Source organism: Lissotriton helveticus, chromosome 2_2 (genome assembly GCF_964261635.1).
Source record: "Lissotriton helveticus chromosome 2_2, aLisHel1.1, whole genome shotgun sequence".
Classification (NCBI taxonomy): Eukaryota; Metazoa; Chordata; class Amphibia; order Caudata; family Salamandridae; genus Lissotriton; species Lissotriton helveticus.
Genome location: NC_136060.1, coordinates 185593954 through 185613623, shown reverse-complemented (window position 1 = coordinate 185613623; position 19670 = coordinate 185593954). Strand labels below are relative to the sequence as shown.

General features: G+C 47.2%; 1 protein-coding gene across 1 annotated transcript in view; it reads right to left on the bottom strand.

The window, feature by feature from the left end:
• Positions 1-7366, bottom strand: part of SMIM14 (small integral membrane protein 14) — a 388157-nt gene extending 380791 nt beyond the window's left edge. Inside the window, exon 1 of the mRNA XM_078678316.1 lies at positions 7149-7366. The gene's annotated coding sequence lies outside the window, so the exon portion shown is untranslated. The remainder of the gene's footprint in view (positions 1-7148) is intronic.
• Between the last annotated feature and the right edge of the window lie 12304 nt (positions 7367-19670).

The following is a 19670-nucleotide window of genomic DNA, read 5'->3' as shown; positions in this document are numbered from 1 at the left end:
TAGAACAGTTTGATCTCCTCAACCCACACCAATCAGGCTTCCGAGCAGGGCACAGTACTGAAACCGCTATGACTCACATTATAGACGACGCCATCCAAATGTTAGATCAAAACAATACCTGCCTCCTCATCCTTCTTGATCTCTCTTCGGCATTCGACACAGTGAAACATGAGAGCTTACTCGAACTCCTAAAATCAAGAATGGGCCTATCTGGGACTGTGCTTCGCTGGTTCACTTCCTTTCTTCACAACAGGTCTCAAAAATTCAAGAGCAAAAACCTAATGTCTTCCCCAGTACCGGTATCGTTAGGCGTCCCTCAAGGATCCTGCTTATCCCCTACTTTGTTCAACCTAGTTATGGAACCTCTCACCACTCTGTTACAAGCATCCAATGTACACTTTCACATGTACGCCGATGACACTCAAATATATCTCAAGTTACAATCCCCCAAAGACATCCTGAGTCTGAATTCAACGATCAGAAGCACCCAATCTTGGTTGGCTGACAACCACCTCAAACTCAATGCTATGAAGACTGAGTTCCTCCTAATCTCACCTCCCACGAAAATATCTTCCGCACAAACATGGCTTAAGCACCTAACAGCACTCAATGTCCAACCCACCATCGTGGACTCAGCTAAATCCCTAGGCATAACACTAGACACAAACCTCAGCATGCAGCAGCATATCAGCAAGGCTACTAAGGGGGCGAACTTCCAAATAAACACCTTGAGAAAACAGAAACCCTTCCTCCCAGCAAAAGACTTCCAAACAGCAGTACAAGCTCTAGTCATCCCTCGCATAGACTATGGCAGCGTGGCCCTCTGCGGCCTCCCCCTAACGACAACTGCACCCCTAAGAGCGTCACTAAATGCGGCAGCAAGACTCATCACTGGATCAAAAAAACATTCGCATATCTCTCCTGACTTCAAAGCCTTGAACTGGCTGCCTCTGGAAGCCAGAATTCAGCTGAAAATTGCCTGCATGACGCACAAGGCTATACATTTGAAATCACCCAGCTACCTCACTCATAAGTTGACAATCTCTGGTGGGTCCAGAACCACCAGGAGCACGAACAATCTTCTGCTGAAACCGCGAAGATTCCGGAAGGAAAAAACCTACAAACGCTCCTTCTCTGGTATGGCGCCCAGGATCTGGAACGCACTTCCTCCTGAAACAAGACTCATCTCTTCCTCCCTTCTTTTTAAGAAAGAAGTTAAAAGTATCCTTATGGCTAAATACACTTGAACAATTTCGCGTGTTTTACATTAAGAACAGTATTACCAGTTTGGCGCTATGATATTGCCTATATATTCCTATGCACGTGTTTATTTACAGCGAGTGGATGGCCTACGCTCCAATTTTGCCTGCTACCTCGTACCTGTACTATACGTTATATGGGTACTATGTTATATACTATATTGGTGCTATGTACATGAACCTGTTGATGACTTACGCTCCAACTATGCCTGCTACCTCATACCTGTACTATACGTTATATGGGTACTATGTTATTATACTATATTGGTGCTATGTACATGAACCTGTTGATGACTTACGCTCCAACTATGCCTGCTACCTCATACCTGTACTATACGTTATATTGGTACTATGTTATATACTATATTGGTGCTATGTACATGATCATGTTGATCTACCTCCCCACTATGCCCCCTTGTTCCCCTACCCTCCACCTGCCTTTGTAAAGCGCTCTGTTATCTGCAAAGATCTTGTTCGCGCTATATAAAACTCTCAAAATAAAATAAATAAAATAAATAAATATCGTAAGAAAACGAAGACATAAAATGACTGGATGTCAGCAACAGCCTGAAGCTTAACTCAGAAAAAGAAGTTCTAGCCATCTAGTGCTCTGTACTTCCTCCAGGCCATTGGTCTACTTGATTGCCCTTGCCTCTGTAGGGAACACCCTATCATGTCTGTAAAATTCATAATCCGTGGTACATCTTTGATGACTCCCTGTGATCAGCTGCCAAGCAAATGAAGTTCACATACACGTTTCTAGCTATTAACATCATTCCACTTCTTTTTGTTAAATACGGGAAAGATGTAGCCAGGCTGTCATATCTCCCTTCTGGACCAGGCATACATAAACGCCTCATTTCCACACTTCAAATGATTCAGAATGCAGTGACACACATCATCCTAGCGATCAATAAGAGTGACTTGATTATACCCGATATCTAAAGAAGTCAGCTTGGCTGAAAGTTTATAAGCATCTAAATATAAGCCTATTATCTTTAAGGCTAAGTGCCTCAGCCTCAGAGAGCTCAATAATAAACACCCAACTTTCCTTAGTTACCAGTTTCAGTTGTACATCCTGAATGGATCAAAATAACCAAAGCTGTTCTCTTGGTACTACCCAAAGGTGGTTAGGGTTGTATCGGGTAAATCTTTCTACTACAATACTTCTGAGCTCTGGAATGTTTTTCCAGTTTCTCTCCACACTCAGTGAAGCATCTTTGCATTCTGCAAGTGTCTTAAAACACTGTTCTTTGCAGTCATTTAACCCGGTCGATCCTATGTTGTGTCAGTGTGGTTACTGTGTGGCTAGCGGTGCACTACATGCATTTTCGAATCAAACAATCACGCCAATCAACAGAAGGAACTGACAAATGCCCCTCCCAATACCCCAAAACTGTAATGGCCATATAAATCTGGAGAAAAAAACTCCACATGTTCTAAATAGGTTCACAAGTCCTCAGTGAGTTTGGGTAACTCATGGGATAAGCACAACAGGTTGACGTCTTGTATTTAGAAGCTAAGTTGGGGGCACCCTAAGGCTAGGATAATCTCAGGGCTGGTCTTCAGCACTCTGTGGAGGGTTTCGCCTCAACAAATCATGCCTGTGTGCTCAACAGAAGCCCAAGCACCTGAGCTTTCCTGGCCTCCGCCTTCCTTTCCTACTACAGGCCCATATGTAAATCCATGAATTAGGGAGAAGCAGCATCAAAGGTCCAACTCCACAAACTGTGATAGGAGTGTTCAATCAATCAATCAGGATTTATAAGACGCTGTTATTCACCCAAAGGGTATCCAGGTGCGTAGAGCCAAGCTGCTTGGGTGCAATCCATTGAACAGCCAGATATTGAGTCCCTTTCTGAATTCCTGACGAGATGGTGAGGTTTCAGAGGTGGGGTGGGGAGGCTGTTCCAGGACTTTACGGCAAGGTAGTAGAAGAAGTGTCCTCCACTGTTGCTTCTGTAGATGCAGGGGTGAGAGCAAGGGAGAGGGAGGTGGAGCACAGGTCTCTAGAGAGCTGGTGGAATCTCAGGCAGTGGTTCGTGTATGCCAATCCTTGAGTGTGCAGGGCTTTGTAGGCAGTGTTGTCTTCTGCTTGATAAAGTTAATTCTCTATTACCCAGTATTATTAATTCTAACCGAATCAGGAACAAATTTCACTGCAATAGATTGTAATGGCCATTTTCTGAGCCGGCCATGCAGTAGTACGGTTTGAAAGGTTCCATGTAGTGGTGGGTCCAAGTCTCCAGGTTTCCTCGTTGGTTTTATCTGTCTAGCCAGTGCACCATGAATTATTAACTGGACCACTAACAATCGAGCATTCTCTTAGTTCTGCAAATGTGAGCAATTTAGGATTGTAAATACAATCTCAAAATGTGGTTATATTTGCATCCCACCAGTACACTCTACCAGAGATGGGACGCAGTTTGCTAAACCTAGGGTAAAAACACAAAGGGATTTCTTGTGAATATGCCTCCACTAACTTAGTTCGGATTAGGCATTTCCCCCAGCCGTATTCTGCAACACCCAGCAGCCTTGATTGCTTCTTAATTCTAGATCCAGGCCCATCACTTCTGAAACCATTCATTTCCCTTTCCTGGGACCTCCTGTGAATTTTATTTCTTTCTATTCACCTCACCACTAACAAACAATGCCACAAAATATTAATTTTCATAGTCGGGGGCACTCAACCCCTATTAGCATCTGTATCCGTGTAACTAATGCAGGACTACTTTGTTTAAGCGTTCGCCCTATGCTAAATCTAAAAGTGCCTTATTCAGATCATGGACGATCCTACTTGGTAGTGTTACTAGCACAGTCACAAAAAAGTGTAGAAGGTTGGGCAAAATGACCATCTTAGAGAGGGCCAGTCTGCCCCTCGGGGACAGGCGCTATTTATTCCAGAACGTTATAGATACCTTAGTTACTGATAGCAGTCTACCTAAATTGCCCTCAGTGTTATCCCAGTCCTCATGATAAATTTGAATCCAAGTACCTAAAAGTTTTGAGGCGCCACAACAATAGCAAAACAAGGAGGCCTTCAGTTTAGGCTTCAGAGCCAATATGCATAGCTTGATCGTGTTAAGTGGCAGACCAGGGTGGATACCAAATCGCTCCAGTTGGCTTAATTTGCTAACATGCTAGATTAACACACCATCCATATATAACAAGGTGATAGGTATTATAACCATGGAGAGCTAAGCCCCAAACAGAATCCTCCCTCTTAATCGTGGCAGCTGTGGGCACAATGGCTACAGCGAACAGTAGGGAAGACAAGGGGCAACCCTTTCTTGTTCCCCTATGCACCCAGCAAGCCTTGGGGATGATCTATTAATCCGTCCAGTCAAGTTTGAACATAGCATCTTGATCAAAACTCTACCTCAAACTCAATCTCAAACTCAAGCTCCTCCATGGCTACCTGCAGGAATCCCCAACACACAGTGTCAGAAGCCTTTTTCAGATCAATCAATCAATCAATCAATCATACCATTTGTATAGCGCACTACTCACCCGGGAGGGTCTCAAGGCACTTAGGGGAAGGGGTATGCTACTGCTCGAACAGCCAGGTCTTGAGTTGTCTCCTGAAGGCGAGATGGTCCTGGGTCAGCCGAAGGTGGATGGGGAGGGAGTTCCATGTCTTGGCAGCCAGGTAAGAGAAGGATCTTCCTCCGGCGGTGGCTCTTCGGATGCGTGGTACGGCGGCGAGGCTGGTGGACCGTAGCTGGCGGGTGGGCGTGTAGAAGGTCATGCGGTCGTTGAGGTACTTGGGGCCCAGGTCGTGGAGAGACTTGTGTGCGTGGGTGAGGAGCCGGAACGTGATCCTCTAGTTGACGGGGAGCCAGTGCAGGTTCCTCAGGTGGCTGGGCCGCTACAGCAGCATTAGGAGTGCTCAACAGGGGATTAAAGACCAGTACTTCTGCCAGGATCAAAACCACACAGGTCTGGCTGAATGAGTTTGGGAACTAAGGGAGCGAGTCATTTTGTAAGTAATTTAGATAATAGCTTTTAGTCTAAATTTAACAAGGAGAATAAATGGAATGATCCACTCCAAAGGGTTTCTCCCGGGTAGGGTTATTTTTATTTGTGGTGGGTGGTAGTGCATCCACTTCCGGTGATGCCTGAAAACACTTCCAACAAGCAGAGTGCTAATGTGCCCTCACCACATTGCTATGTTAGACTTATGTTTGCACACCTCGGTATTAGAACTGCTCAAGCAGTATTTTTGTGTTTGTTTTTTGTAAACCACTGTAAAAAATATAAATTATCAGAGATTGTTTCATTTTGTTAAGGCTTTAACTTTAAAAATCTGGCTAATAATATACATTGTACTGCCTTTATGAGAGGAATCAAAGAAATTCAATTCAACTGCTCAACTACCAGAAAAAGGAATAATGTTCTTTTGCAAAAGGTTAACTCAAAGGCTTCCTTAATGAAGTGTACTGTATAGTACTTTAAGACTTTGGGATGCTTATGTATTACCAAATAATTAGCACTCACTACACAACATGATACATCCGTAGACTGCACTGGCTTCCTTTAAGCTAATGTGATGTGCCAATGGCAAAATGGTGTGGAAATCTGTCATCTACCTCCTAGGCATAGTTTGCACTAGAAAAAACAAATTGTTCCCCCTATGGGCGATTTGCCGTTAAAATGTATAAAGGAAATTCATGGATGGAATGCTTGGAATAATTGTAGTCACTGCTAATTACTCTGGCAATGTGTTGACACCTTGTCCCAAGCTTTGCCCATGGACTACACTTGCATTTGCCATCCAGTTCATGATCTGCTGAGATGGGTCCCTATTGGGCCCGTTATGGGTAATTTTGGTCATTTTGATAATAAAAAAAAACATTTTACAAGGCTAGATAGTGGGAGCTTGCTGAATGTGGCAGAAGTGTGGCCAAAACCTTCACTGTAACTTCAGAAAAGGCTGGTTTGCTATGTGTGCAGCCACATTCAGGAACAGAGATCGAATGACTGGATAGATAATTTTCAATGTTGTTGTCATTCATGCTTTACCTGCATGAAGTAGTGCACTTGCACTTCACCAAAATAATTGTAAACGGTTTATATTTGGTTTCAGATGTCGATCAAGCGGTGACCGTTTTAGAAAGACTAGACCAGATCGTAAAATGTTATAACAGCATCCAAGTGATTTATCAGTGGCGTAGAAAAAGTATGCCCCCCCTCTCTCCATCTCCTGAGTACTCAGTACCTCACATATATTTATTGGTCATGGGGCTGAATTGGGGCTCCCTGAAGGACTGGGGGGAGCCTTGGCTGCAGAGCCTACGTTGCTCCCAAGATGCGCTTCTGTCATGTGTGACTCCTTCAAGCCAGCAACACTTAGCATATTGGGATTTTTAGAAACTACTTACAATGTTAAAAACACATTACACGTCATAGAATACAGCACTATTGTGCCTGACAAGCCAGAACTAGCTGAAGGTTGTATCACACAACAAAATGGGCCCACTTGGCAACTCCTTTAAAAAAAAGTTTTTTCAAAAATCAGGTTTATCGTTTTGAGATTGTATTCTAGTTTACTTCATAGACGCACACGCACTTTAGATAACTCCTACCTTTTCCATTCCACATAAAATACCAGGAAAATAAATAGCACTCGCATGGTTCACACGGGCCTTACGTGCCTAGAGACTCCACTACTAGCTTCGCCATAGAATGGTGCCCATATAATGCACTGGCATTAGACTCTTAGCAAGATATACCCTAATACCACAGTGCCATCTCTCGTCACTCCCTATCACCAACTATCTAATAAATTGCACAGGTGCCTATCTAGGCAGCATAATGTCCCACTACTGTACTACACCACGATGCCCCTAATGAGGGTCGCACGGGTTAACAGATGAGAAGGATACTCACTGCGGTGGCGTCCGGGTAGCTCTGTGCGCGGCGCCACACTCTGCTGCCGCCTTCTGCCTCGGACTACGGCAGACGACAAAGCAAAGCACAAGCACAGCCAATCCCAGCGCGTCACCAGCACTGTTTTGATTCGGTTGACCACGTCATTCTTCAGCACGAGACCCGGATCTGCCAGCTGAGAGGAGGAGATAAAGCGTCTGGTGCAGTCACAACTCGCTGCTTCATGAACATAGAAAGTGGACTTCAGCAGTGTTAGCCAGTAGAAGCCACCCCTTGAACATTGGTTTTCAAAGGAGGGGGAAAAAAACGCAAGTAAAAAAAAAAAGACGCACTGATGGTAATTTAAAGGTATGTACAACACGGTAGCTTTTAAATAGAATGCCATAAACGCAAAGTATGTATTTATTTTGTGGTTTCTTATTGCGCGGACATGGCATGTGGGCATCAAAGCACTTTCCAATAATGCAGAATGTTTCAATAACAAATAGAAAATATACATGAACATTCGAGATTAAGAGAACAACAGATAAGTCTCCCTTGTTTATTTATTTTAAAAGTTTTATATAGCGCTAGTTTGACCCGTAGGTATCAGAGCGCTTTACATATACACTGTAAAAAAACAGAAGAACATTACATTACAAAGTAGGCCGGCAGTAAGAAAACAAACCAGAGATAAAAAAATACAGCAGCAGAAATTAAATAAACAGTGCATCAGAGGGGGAGAGAAAAGTAAAAAAGAAAAGGTGAATTAAGTCTGGTCACCAACTATCCTTGAATGTCAAGAGAGAGAGGAGTCAACTCGGATATTGAAGTCTAGGTTAGATGACGTTGGTCAGGAATTCCTGTCAAATTAAAGAGTTGTCACCGTGTGAGAATTGAGCGGGGCCTTGGAGGGGGCGGACCTGTGCCAACAAGTACCTACCAGGCACATTTGAACCCCACCCCAAGACCCTGTCCCCCATCCCCCCAAAAAAGTTTGCTGAGGCTGGTGCTGATGTCCTTCGGTGTTTTCGCACCCCTTAATGGACGTGGGCAGTTCAAAGCCTTGGAAAACCACTATTTACAGTGGTTTCCAGCTAGTTTTTCCTGCCACCGTGTGATATCGGCTCCTCAACGGGAGACCGTGTGATGGGAGCCAATATTGTGTGTCACACAGTAGCGGAGGCACCGTGTGGGTTGACAGGTATGCTGTGAGGCAGAGCGGTTCACACTTATTCATTGTGAAACAAAGCACTGACAAGTAGGTGGTACAGTACCAGGGGACAGTCACAAATCGTTTGTGCTTTGCACCTGGTGGGAGCGTGAGGGGGTAGAAATACGTTTGACCAGGTGTCTTTCAAAGAGAAGAGCTTTGAGGTCATTTTTGAAGGTGACACAACGTGGTCAGGCGGAGAGTTGGTGGGAAAGGGGTCCATAATCTTGTGGTACTTCCAGCTAAGTATTGGGTCATGTATAGCTCGTGCTTTTGAAGGTTGGGAGTTTGAGAAGGAACAATATAGCGTTTTGTGAGTTTCAGCCACTGCTGAGATTTTCAGTTTCTCTGTGAGGGACGAGGTTATAGAAGAGTGTAGATCTTTATGAGTGATGCAGGCAGTTTTAAATTGAGCTCTTGCGTTCATAGGAATCCAGTGAATTGAGCGTAGAATGGGTGGGGATGTGATCAAATGTCTTGGGTCCAGTCTCAAAGCAGGCTGGTACATGTAGGACTGCTCTGAGAGGACCTAGGTGAACTTTGGGAATGCTAGAAAGGAGTGCAATTCCATAGTTGAGTCTAGAGAACACAAGTGTCTGCACAATAGATTTAAGGTTGTCCGCTGAGATGAGTTTCCTGATTCCCCAAAGTATCCTTAACTGGAACCGGACAATCTTACTTGTCATACTCACATACAATACTTGTCATTACATTACATTAATACAACATTACACCAATCTGCCCATATATTGTATATTTATAGAAGACACTTCCAATTTGGAAGTTATATTCGTAACACCATCAATTTCTTCATGAAGGTCAGGGCAAGTGGTAGGAGTGCATTATGGTCTGGACTACAAGTTAAGGCGGAAGATCTGTTCCCTGAAAGAAAAGAAAACATAGTGGCTCAAACTACGTGGACCAGCGGCAAAAGTGACAAAAGTAGCTGCTTTAATGTCCCCCCCACCAGAGATTTCTCAGTGTTCCTCGTGAGTGTCATAACAATTGAGGATTTGCCTTGTTGCACATACTCTACTTACTCACTCTTCATTTTTTTCTTTTTATGTAACTTTAAACAGGATTCCTTAAGGACATCCCTCACTTCCTATGAACATCCCAAATTATGTAAATTACTCAGCGTCGGCTTCTCTACAGGGACAGAAGAGCATCACCCCACTACTTTGAGCCACCACCACTCCCATGAAAATAAAGCAGTTTGAATTCTTTATTTTAATTTCTGTTATTTGTTTAAATTCATGCCAATAGACAGGGAAGGGAAGTGCATGTTGCCATGGAGAGCTTCGGTGCTGTGTAATTAAAATGTGCATGACAGACTGACCAGTCTCCGGACACAGCCAGTCTGACATGCGTACTTCACGCTTCTCAGTCCAAATCCACTCTGCTTTGAGTGCTGGAACTGGGCCAGCTAACGCATCTGTCTGTATCACCGCTGGGGCGCTGTGCTGCCTTGTCCATCCAATTCTGGCACAGCTCTCATGCTATTAAATATAATAAATATAATGCTACATGAGCATTGGCTCTGTGGCAAAAAGCAACCTCCAGGCTCGGGCACAGGAGAGCCACACAGCACGAGGCGGGAAGAGCATAGAATATAGCTAATTATGGTGCAGCTTTATTTTAAAGCACACAATGATAGGATATGTGTTTTTTAATTATCTCTGTCAGGGCTCCCTTCTTTCAGGCAGTGAGCATGAACGTATGGCTAGTCCGTGCTGACAGCTGAGCTGTGTGCCATTCATCCCCTACACTGCATACAAGTAAGGCGCCTGAGGCCTTAGTACTTATTTAAAAAAAAGATAAAACTGAGACGAGTCCGGCTGTAATTAATTATAAGCGTAGTCAAAATACGCAGTGTGAAATGGGCAGCGTGATAAATGCCTTTGTAATCCTCATGTACGACATCGAAAAACGAGAGGTATAAAGCTTTCCTAGATTCAATATTTTCATGTTCATGTGCACACTTACTCCACCAGTGAGCACAGGTTACAAACGTGTTTATAGAGGTTTAAAGCTAGCTTGGATGCAATCACTTCCTTTATGTACACAACAATGGCTTAAAAACATTGGAAGAGCACTTGTGCGATCTGCTCTGTGTGACGCATTGTGCACACCTGGTCTTTTGCAAGGTGACTTAAAACCTCCAAAATGGAAAAAACACGGTCTCCTCTTGAAAATGCAAAGACAGCTCTTTACTGTCTGTCGCGACAGGGAGAAAGACCCTCCTTACACACAGGCATGCTGATATTCTCTCTCACATTGCTGCTTCACAGGCGCTCCTTTTTATTCACATCTTTCACAGTACTTTCTTACAAACAGAAAATAATAATTGACTTGCAGGTTACAGGTTGAAGAGGGAAAAACACTCTAAAACCTGGGACCAAACAACCCCTAACTCTGACCTAATTCTCTACACATTCTTTATTGGATTTTACAACAATGCTTGACAAACAAAGCATTCTTCTACTCGTGAATGCATGTGCATTTGTGGTAAATGTAATTTTAGTGGAGTGTGTGCTTGTATCATTGTGCTTCTAAGACCTCTGTGTACTAGGCTAATTGGGTTTCCAGCACCCATTGTCTAATCAGGTTACAATCTACTTGTAAGCACGAAGTGCATGCAGGTGATCCCATGGGCTAAAACCGTAAATATTTTCATGCTTGATAAACATGAGTTGGCTTTTAACTCTTTCCGTGCGCGCAAAATTTCCAAGCTGTGCTGGAGTTTTCATTAGTGGGCGGGATTCGAACGGCCGGGGGCGGTCCTCCGCACACGCGCACCATGAGGTGTCACGGCTCCCGGCCATCACGAGCATACAAAGGGTTAACTGTAACTCTTTCAAGTTACTTATTCCATTGTGTCCTCAAGTGAACTTTTCACCTTTCTCTTGGCAGCACAAGTTTTGGGTCTAAATTGTTCTTTCGCCACGTACAGCTGTGTACTTTCTGCTGGTGTCTGTTGTCGCGCTATGTTTTCCTTTTTTACATTTTCTATTGTGCGATTATATTTTTTATTTCCTACAACACTCCCCCCTCTAGTTGATATTTCTACTACTTCATGTAGACCTTGGTCTGTACTTGGCACTACATGATACAAGTTGTCCTGGGGATCTACTACTTGCGTTCTGGAAATTGGAAACACCCTTCCCACATTTGCACCTATTCTCCTACAACATGCTGCGATTAACTGTACAACACAATATATTGCAATATAATCACATAGTTGGCTACAAGGTTCCACAACAGTCCCAACATCCAGGTTTGAAGTGAAAAAACTCAACCACTAAACCAACTACCTGGGGCACCTCTTTCATCTACCATTTTCTTTTGTAGATTATGCAGTGTCTGTATAGCCTATGATAAAGTTACATTGTGCGCATCGTTTGCTGGAATAATAGTACAGCATGCTATTCAATTTTCTTGCATACCCCTCTTTGCATGGCTATCATACGGTCAAGTACATAACAATGCTGCATTACCATCATTCTTATGGCACACAGTTCTTCCTTTATGGCGTTGAATCCATCATTGATAGTGTTGATAACCTTAAGCTCCCATCCAGTTATCTGGAGCCAATGAACTGGTGCTTTTGCCTGAACAAACAGCAGAATGCTCCCATAGAAGAATTGAGCATCATTGAACAAACAATACCCTTTTGTGGAACATCATTCCATGTTCTTGTACTATAATACTCTGCATTCTCTTCATTTGATTATGATGTAGCAACGCCGTTGGACGGCTCATGGTGTGCTCATGCAAAGCGGATATATTGATACAAGGAATTTCCAAACCGGAGTGTGCAAGGACTCCACCCCAGTTTGGTGGTAACTGGGAATACAGCAGTTCTCCGCACTGCCTGTATTAATCTATGAGGCTTGAGTTGTCCTCCTGCATGTTAGTGCTGTTAATTGTGGTCTTACAGCCAAAATTCTGGCCTACATTAACAGTGCCTTTCCTTTGAAACATAAAGAAACAGAAGTTAATCTCATAACAATCCAAGGACTTATTGTGCTGTCAACCTAAGTTATAACATGAAATATTTTCATCCCAGATATGAGTACATTTCCCGATTGCATCCTGACCAACAACGGTGCCATTTCATAAAGACATAGCCCTATAGGACAAGTCAATATTGGGATGCCACTAATCATAAGTAAAGAGGGGGGCGTGGATAGCAGCCACCGAGAATGGCCGCTGCCTTCGTGAGCTCCCGTCTACCCGCATGACATCCTGCCCTATCCTGTGCCATCCACGCGTAAAAAGTAGTTGTGGCGGTGCGGGCAACACTCCTTACCTGTGGTGTTGAAACTGGCAAATTCCAGAGCCGGAGAGTGGAGATCTGTGACCTTTTCCTGAGACGCTGCTGCGGCGGTAATGGTGGCCTTCTGCAGCGCAGCGAGGATCGAGGCTCTGAGGCGGCGGCGAGGCAGTCCCGAAGTGCCCAGCGGAGGTCTGTAGGTGGCATGGGCAGAGACGGGGACTCGACGGCTGCGGTGAAGTGAGTAGGACCGGGCCGTGAGTGGAGCTGGGGCATGGGAGATGAGAGCCCGGCGTAGGGCGCTCCTAATTGAGGTCCCGGCTTGAAGGCCTGTCGGAAGCATAGTGTGGGGGCCGGGTGGAAGGTGGATCCGGGAGACAAGCAGAACCAAGCCCGGTGCCCCGGGGGACGACTTGACGCCGTGAGAAGAGGAGCGGTGCACTGGAAAGAGGTGCCTTAAAGTGGTGAGGGAGACAACGCAGGGCAGCAGGCTTTATCAGGAGGCCCGGCGCGAGTGAGGCGGTGGGTCTCATTACCTGAGGCCCCAGCAGCGCGGCCCGCTAGGCCCCACTCGATTAGACGGCGGCCTGCAGATTCGAGACCGTTTGAAGAGGCCGTGGGCCCAAAACCCTGCATTACACCATAGCCTGTATACATAAGGCTAACTACGGTAGTTGTGGCCCCCGCGCTCCATAGGAAGGGGAGCATTTGGGAGCTGGAGGTGGTATCGCACTGAACAATCCACTGCATATGTGACCCTCCGCAGTGGGATCCTGGCGGTGGCGAGCGCGGCCTGCACACCTTGGGGTTGGCACCTTTGCCCCAGGTTACAGTGGACAGGATTCGTGCACCTACGGCCGGGAAGCCCTCATTGAAAGCCCTGGAAGACGTGTTGGCATTGCCTGGGTGACAGCAGTAACCGCTAGTTTGGGCTTGGCGTGCATGTGAGGAAGAGGACTGGTTTGCGGACCTCACTGGGACTAGGGGTGCCTTCGCGGAGGAGGTAGTTGCCCCTGGGACCCATTCTGGAATGATAAGTGCTGGAACTATGGATACCGTAGCGGGACCTGGTTGTCTCTAAGGTCCGAACTAGCTCAAGAGTGGGTTATTGCTTGATTTGCCCCGAACCCCACGGTGGTGGTGATTCAGAGCTGGCTGACATTCTTGCTTGGGGCGCTTGAAACTAATTGGGTGGTGAAGGCAGTGGCCTCGGAGAATCGGCCAAGGCGAATGACGGTGTTGCCATACCTGACAATGTAGACGACAGGCACTATCCGGAATCGCCTTGGGGTCCCTTCTGGCCCCCATGTTGTCGTTTTGCATACATGGCGACGGGAGGAAGGGGTCCTAAAGCAAACGCCCAGAAATAACTGGCCAAATTTGCTTGGTTTAAGGCCGGAGACAAAGGGGAGCGGCAGCAAATGGAGAAAGAAGGTGGGCCAAATGCCCCTAAACAGGGACCGGAGCCAACGCTGCATGATGTAATGGTGGCGATTAATGGAGTGCGCACCTCACTGGATTCGGTTACGGTGGAGGTCTCTCTCATCAGGGCGGACTTTAGGAAGATGGACGAAAGGGTTAAGGAGCTCAAAATAGTTACTACTGCTTTGCAAACAGATACATCGGAGCTCCAAACGCAGGTGGTCGAGCTGCAAAAGAAACAGGAGCAAATGGCACAACAGCTTGACGATTATGAAGGCCGTACCCGATGTAACAATATACACATCTTGGGGGTTCCGAAAAGGACAGAGGGGCCTGCTGCAGACCTCTATGTAGAAGACCTAATCACCAACCACCTCAAACCTAAGACACTGTCCAGCTATTTCTCAATTGAAAGGGCTCACAGGGTGCCAGGAGCCCCCCCCCCAAGTCCCCTAATAGCCCGAGTATTTAACTATCGAGACCGAGACATTATCCTACAGATGGCGAGATCCGGCCCCCCTCTAAAAGTGGATAACTATGAAGTTGCCTTCTTTCCGAACTTCACGGCCAAGGTTCAGGCCCAACGTCGCAGTTTTCAGGCAGTGAAGAGGGAACTTCATGACTGTGAAGTGAAGTATGCAATGTTACTTCCGGCGAAGCTGAGAGTGGAATCGGATGGCAAAATGTGGTTCTTTGTGTCCCCGGAGGAAGCGTGGGACTGGATGGAAGGATGAAGCAAAGCTGGAAGCCAGAGAAGAGATCATGCTGGCAGATCGGGCCAGCAAAGAGGCGACTGGATGGAAGCGCATGAGAATGTCTCAGCGGAAAAAGGAGGTCCTGCTATGGAGCAAGAATAGGACGCCCATTGAGAACATTGGACGGATTTGGAACCCCGCTGGCAGAGCACCTATGGTGGGGAGAGGACGGGGTTCCAGTTATGACCCCATGCATTATACTGAGGGTGGACGCTGGTGATTTGGCAAAGTATTGCAGACTTACCTGGTGAGGTCCACCCAAGACTTAAGTAATCGTGTGTTGTGGATGGCTAGACTCATAAATTGTGATGTGTGTATGCAGGGAAAGGGACTGATTGACCCTATTCCTTTTCAGCATGTTAGGGAGGGGAGAGGCACTCTGCCATGTTTGGGAGTGGGTAGTTTTGAATCCACGGGCAGAGGGGCACGGGGGGTGATTGGGAGGAAGGGGCGTGTTTTTGCGATAAATTGAACTGTAAATGCAATGTTTTGCTATGTGATGATCCTCATGTTGGCTTGGGAAGTGACAGACGCATGTATGGAAGAGTTGCTCTCGTTCACATGATGCGACATGACGTGTTTGCCTTAGAATTGACCTATCATGCTGTAGATACTATCATATTATGGGATGGAGGTTGACAGGGAACTAGCTTTCTCTGTCCTGTCTTGGAACGTCAAAATAAAGAGGGGTATTGTCCAACAATATCTAAAGAGGCATTCCCCAGACCTTGTGCTGCTGCAGGAAACCCACCTGGTGGGCAATAAAAGCAAGGCCCTTAATAGGTGGGGATACAAGCTTCTGGTTCATGCTGATTATATCACAGGTTCTAGAGGTATGTGTATCCTGGTTCAAAAAGGCACGCCCCTGATTGTACACAAGACATGGGCAGACCCGGGGGGACGATTTGCTGTGGGCGAAGCTCAATGGGAGGGGAGAGCTCTTAATGTTGTTTCTGTTTACCTGCCACAGGCACTGGGTAAGGTGGCATTGACAGATCTTGGTAAAGTTTTGACCGGAATCCCTGATGGTACCTGTTGGACTTTGGCCCTTAGGGCAGGTTCACCCCGAGACTTTTTGGTGACCTGGAGATGGTGATTTTTGGATTCTGCGCACTTTCACTGTGTCCCAGTGGAAAGTGCGTGCGCACTCTGAGTGCATGTGCTGAGCTAGGCCTGCCCGCCCATAGGAATGCATGGGGAATGTATGTGTCCCTGGTAGTTCCTGATGCGTGGGGTGTACAGGCTTGAGTCTGGTATGTGTGAACTCGTGTGAGTGAATGCTGCGCAACGGTGTATGCAGCATGTATGTGTCTAGTAGCGAAGCTAGACAGAGTCTGGAATCATCCCCTGTGGGCACACATTAGATTGTCTTCTAAGTAAGGAAGACTTCCTTAGCAGTTTTTCTCAAGTGTTCATTTTATTTAAAGTAATCTTTCAAATCATATTGGTAGTTTTTTATCTTTTTCCAGACAATTTGATAACATCAGGCAATGTCCATTTCAAAATCACCAATGCATTTCGGGCATTAGATTCATGCCCTTCATCAGGGAGACGACACTATAAAAAATATATGGTGAATGACCGTTAGTGAGCGTTAAAAAACGGATGAACAAACAATTAAAGCAACATGAATGAACTCATTAACGTTAGGAATAACATGATGTACTGGTCTAGTAGCGAAGCGCCATTTCTAGACATGGCTGTACGTGTGCTGTGAGGGTGCTGGCGTGTGATTGGCTGGAGCTGGCTGGCATGCCAGGCTCCAGGAAGTCTGGATGGGTCTGCCCGGTGGTGAGTGGGAGATCTGCATGAGTAATGTGTGGGAGGAGTGTACCTGTGTCCTGGATGGGCTGGGTTTTCCCCACACAATGCTGGCTCCGCCCCCCTGTGGTGTGTCTAATGACCCAAGCCCTGCCAGTGAATAGAGAGGGTGGTTGAGGTAAACAGAGTACTCAAGAACCAGCTGCGACTGGTTCCGCCCCCACTCTACACCCTCAGACAAAGGAATGCACTGTATAAAAATGGGGCTGTGTCCCCACTGAAGTTGTTCTTTTCCAGGATCCTGAGGGGGGCTGTTGCTGCTGTCGCTGGGCCAGAGGACCGCCACTTGGGGTGTCTCCCTGCCTGGAGACCCAGTGTGCTGGCTCTGGGCCCAGCCTTGTCCCCCCTGCCTGCCCAAGGACTGCTGGGAATCTGCCCTGCTTGCTGAGGGCACCTGGGAGCGCTTTATTTTACTTATAGCGCTTAAGAGCGCTTTATTTGGCTTGTAGCGCTTGGGAGCGCTGTGCCTTCACTCCAGCGCTGAGAGCGCTTTATTTTGAATTATAGCGCTTGGAGCGCTGTGATTATCTGCCTAGCGCTTGGGAGCGCGCCAATTGCTGTGCAGGTGCCCACCCTGCTCGTGGTGGCCTAGCGAGTGCCTACCTCGCTTTATATTTGCTTTGGCGGCGCGGGTGCCACCCCGCTCCTCGCCGCTTTGTTGTGCCCGTGATTTATTGGATTCACGAGGGAGCCCACTCCTCGGATCCTGGGAAGCCGCCTGCCTGCCTAAAAAGCGAGCCGCCGCGCTGCCCGTGGCGACCCGGAAGCACTGGGCCGGCTGACCAATCGCAGCGCGGCCCGAGACAGGCAACCCGGAAGTCCCACCCCCCGCAGCAGAGAAGCTGCCGGCCGGGTTCCCGAGGCTCCCCGAGTGGAGAGGAGAGCCCCGGGACGAGAGAAGAGGAGCCCCGCCGCCCAGGAAGAGTCCTGGACCTTCAAAGCCCGGAGCAGAGAAGACTGAGGCTGACCGGCGAGGCCCCGGAGAAAAAGAGTCCCGCAGCCTGCAGAAGCCGGTGAGTGCACCAGACACGGGAGGGGCGCCGGGACACATTGTCGGTGTCCGCCCCCCCCCCCCTCGGCAGCGCGACCTCGCTCTTTGTTCTCTGAGCCCAGAGGAGGCTCACGGGGGCCTCTGTCTTGCTTCAAGAGCCCAGAAAGGCTCATAACGGCGGCATTTGTTTGTTGGAGCCTGCGAGGCTCAGGGGCATTTTTCTTGGAGCCACGAGGTGCCCCGGGGGCACCAGTTGTTTTGCAGAGCCCAGAGAGGCTCGTGAGCCCCCCCCCTTTGTGTTTTGAGCCCAGAGAGGCTCAAGAAGGGCATTTAGTGTTCGATGAGCCTAAGAGAGGCTTGAGGCACTACCAGTGTTCCGGGTCCCCCGTGAGGGACCCCCACAGCCCAGTGAGGCTGCATCTGTGATTCATTTTGAGCCCAGAGAGGTTCTAGGGGAAATTCTATTTGCCAGAGCCTGCGAGGCTCTAGTGGGTGGCCACATCCTTCTCAATTGCACCAGTTGCCCAGCACTTTGTGGGCAACTGCTACGTTTAGGACCCTGACTTTGGACACAGGGCGTCCTAGCCCCAGAGAGGCCAGTTGGCCTAGGGACAGTCACAGGTGGTGACTTACGTGAGTTTGGCGCAATTGTTATTGTTTTTGCACCTCTGAATGTATTGTTTATGCGTCATGTGCCTTTACACCTCTGAATGAATGTTATGCATTGCATCATGTGTTTTCCTCTTACACCCCTACAGGTATTGTAATACATAGGTGGTTGTTTTCTCCCTAGTACAGGTGGTGCTAGTGAGATCCTGGTTACCAGTAATTACTGGTTGTGCGCTCTATTGTTATATTGTGTGCTATTTTGTGCTAAAGTAATTTTACTTTCTGAAAGTGCTACTTCTGATTCCTGACAGTGGTCCAGGTGGCCCTGTCTTGTACAATATCCCCTGTAAATTCTGCCCGTGCCTCTGGCACATTGTAAAGTGTGTGTTTTATCTAATGTGTTTTGGTGTAATACAAAGGCTATTTTTATATAACCTTGTGTGGAGTTTCCTTTGTGGTGGGCCTTTGGTTGTTGTTGCTGGGGTGCGTGCGCAAATACTTAGCCTACATCGCCTCCAAGTTTAGCCTTGCTGCTCGCGCCACGTTACCTAGAGGGTGAGTAGGGGTTATCTTGGCGTGTAACTCCCTTGCCCTGACTTGGGTGTGGTGGTCTCTGACTGACTTTGGCGAAAGCCCTGGCCAGCCGGGGATCCCATTTCCAACATTGGTGGCAGCGGTGGGATAAGGATTTGTGTTTGCCTTGTACCTTAGTAGCGGCTGGCTGCACCACAAAACTCTGCATTTTAGATGACCACATTTTAGGGGATTGTATTGTTTTTGAAATTCCATTGTTTCTTCTCCTGAAGAGTGTCATTTGATTGTGTTCAGTACATTTGTCCCCCGCCCTGCTTCCAGAGTTTGGTACCTGTGTCGCTTTTGGTCAGGTTGAGAAGTCAGGGGTGGTAGAAACTGCCTTACCGATCCGAGGGGAGGGTGTGTGTGGATGAATGGTGTGTTTTCCTGGACGCATGAGTATGAGTTCTCTTTGATAAGGAGATTGTTGAAGTTTTGGAATTGTGTCCTCTTACTTCAGATTGTTCAGTCCCCTGTGTTGCACGTGTCTGTGAGCATCTTGCCAAGATGGAGTCTGCTTTTAATGTCTGGGGTCTGTTTTTGCATGAACTGAGAGAGTTTTGCGAAGAGAGAGACATTGCAGTGAATGAGTCAGACACCCAGTCCCAACTTAGGGGTAACCTGATCCAATGGCAGAAGGATGACTGGGAGCGTGAGCACAGTGCGGAGAGGGCCCGGGTCTCACACCATGAGGGTGGTGGGTCAGAGGGGAGCCCTGAAGAGTCTGAGGAGGAGGAAGAAGATGATAGCACAGGGACGCCAGCAGATAGTGAGGACCCCATAGATAGGGAGTCCCTTGCTGGGTCCAGTTTAGGAGGCAGCGCCTCATCCCTTTCCCTGTCCCCAGAGGAGCTGGAAGATAGGAGGAGAGAAAGGGAGCACC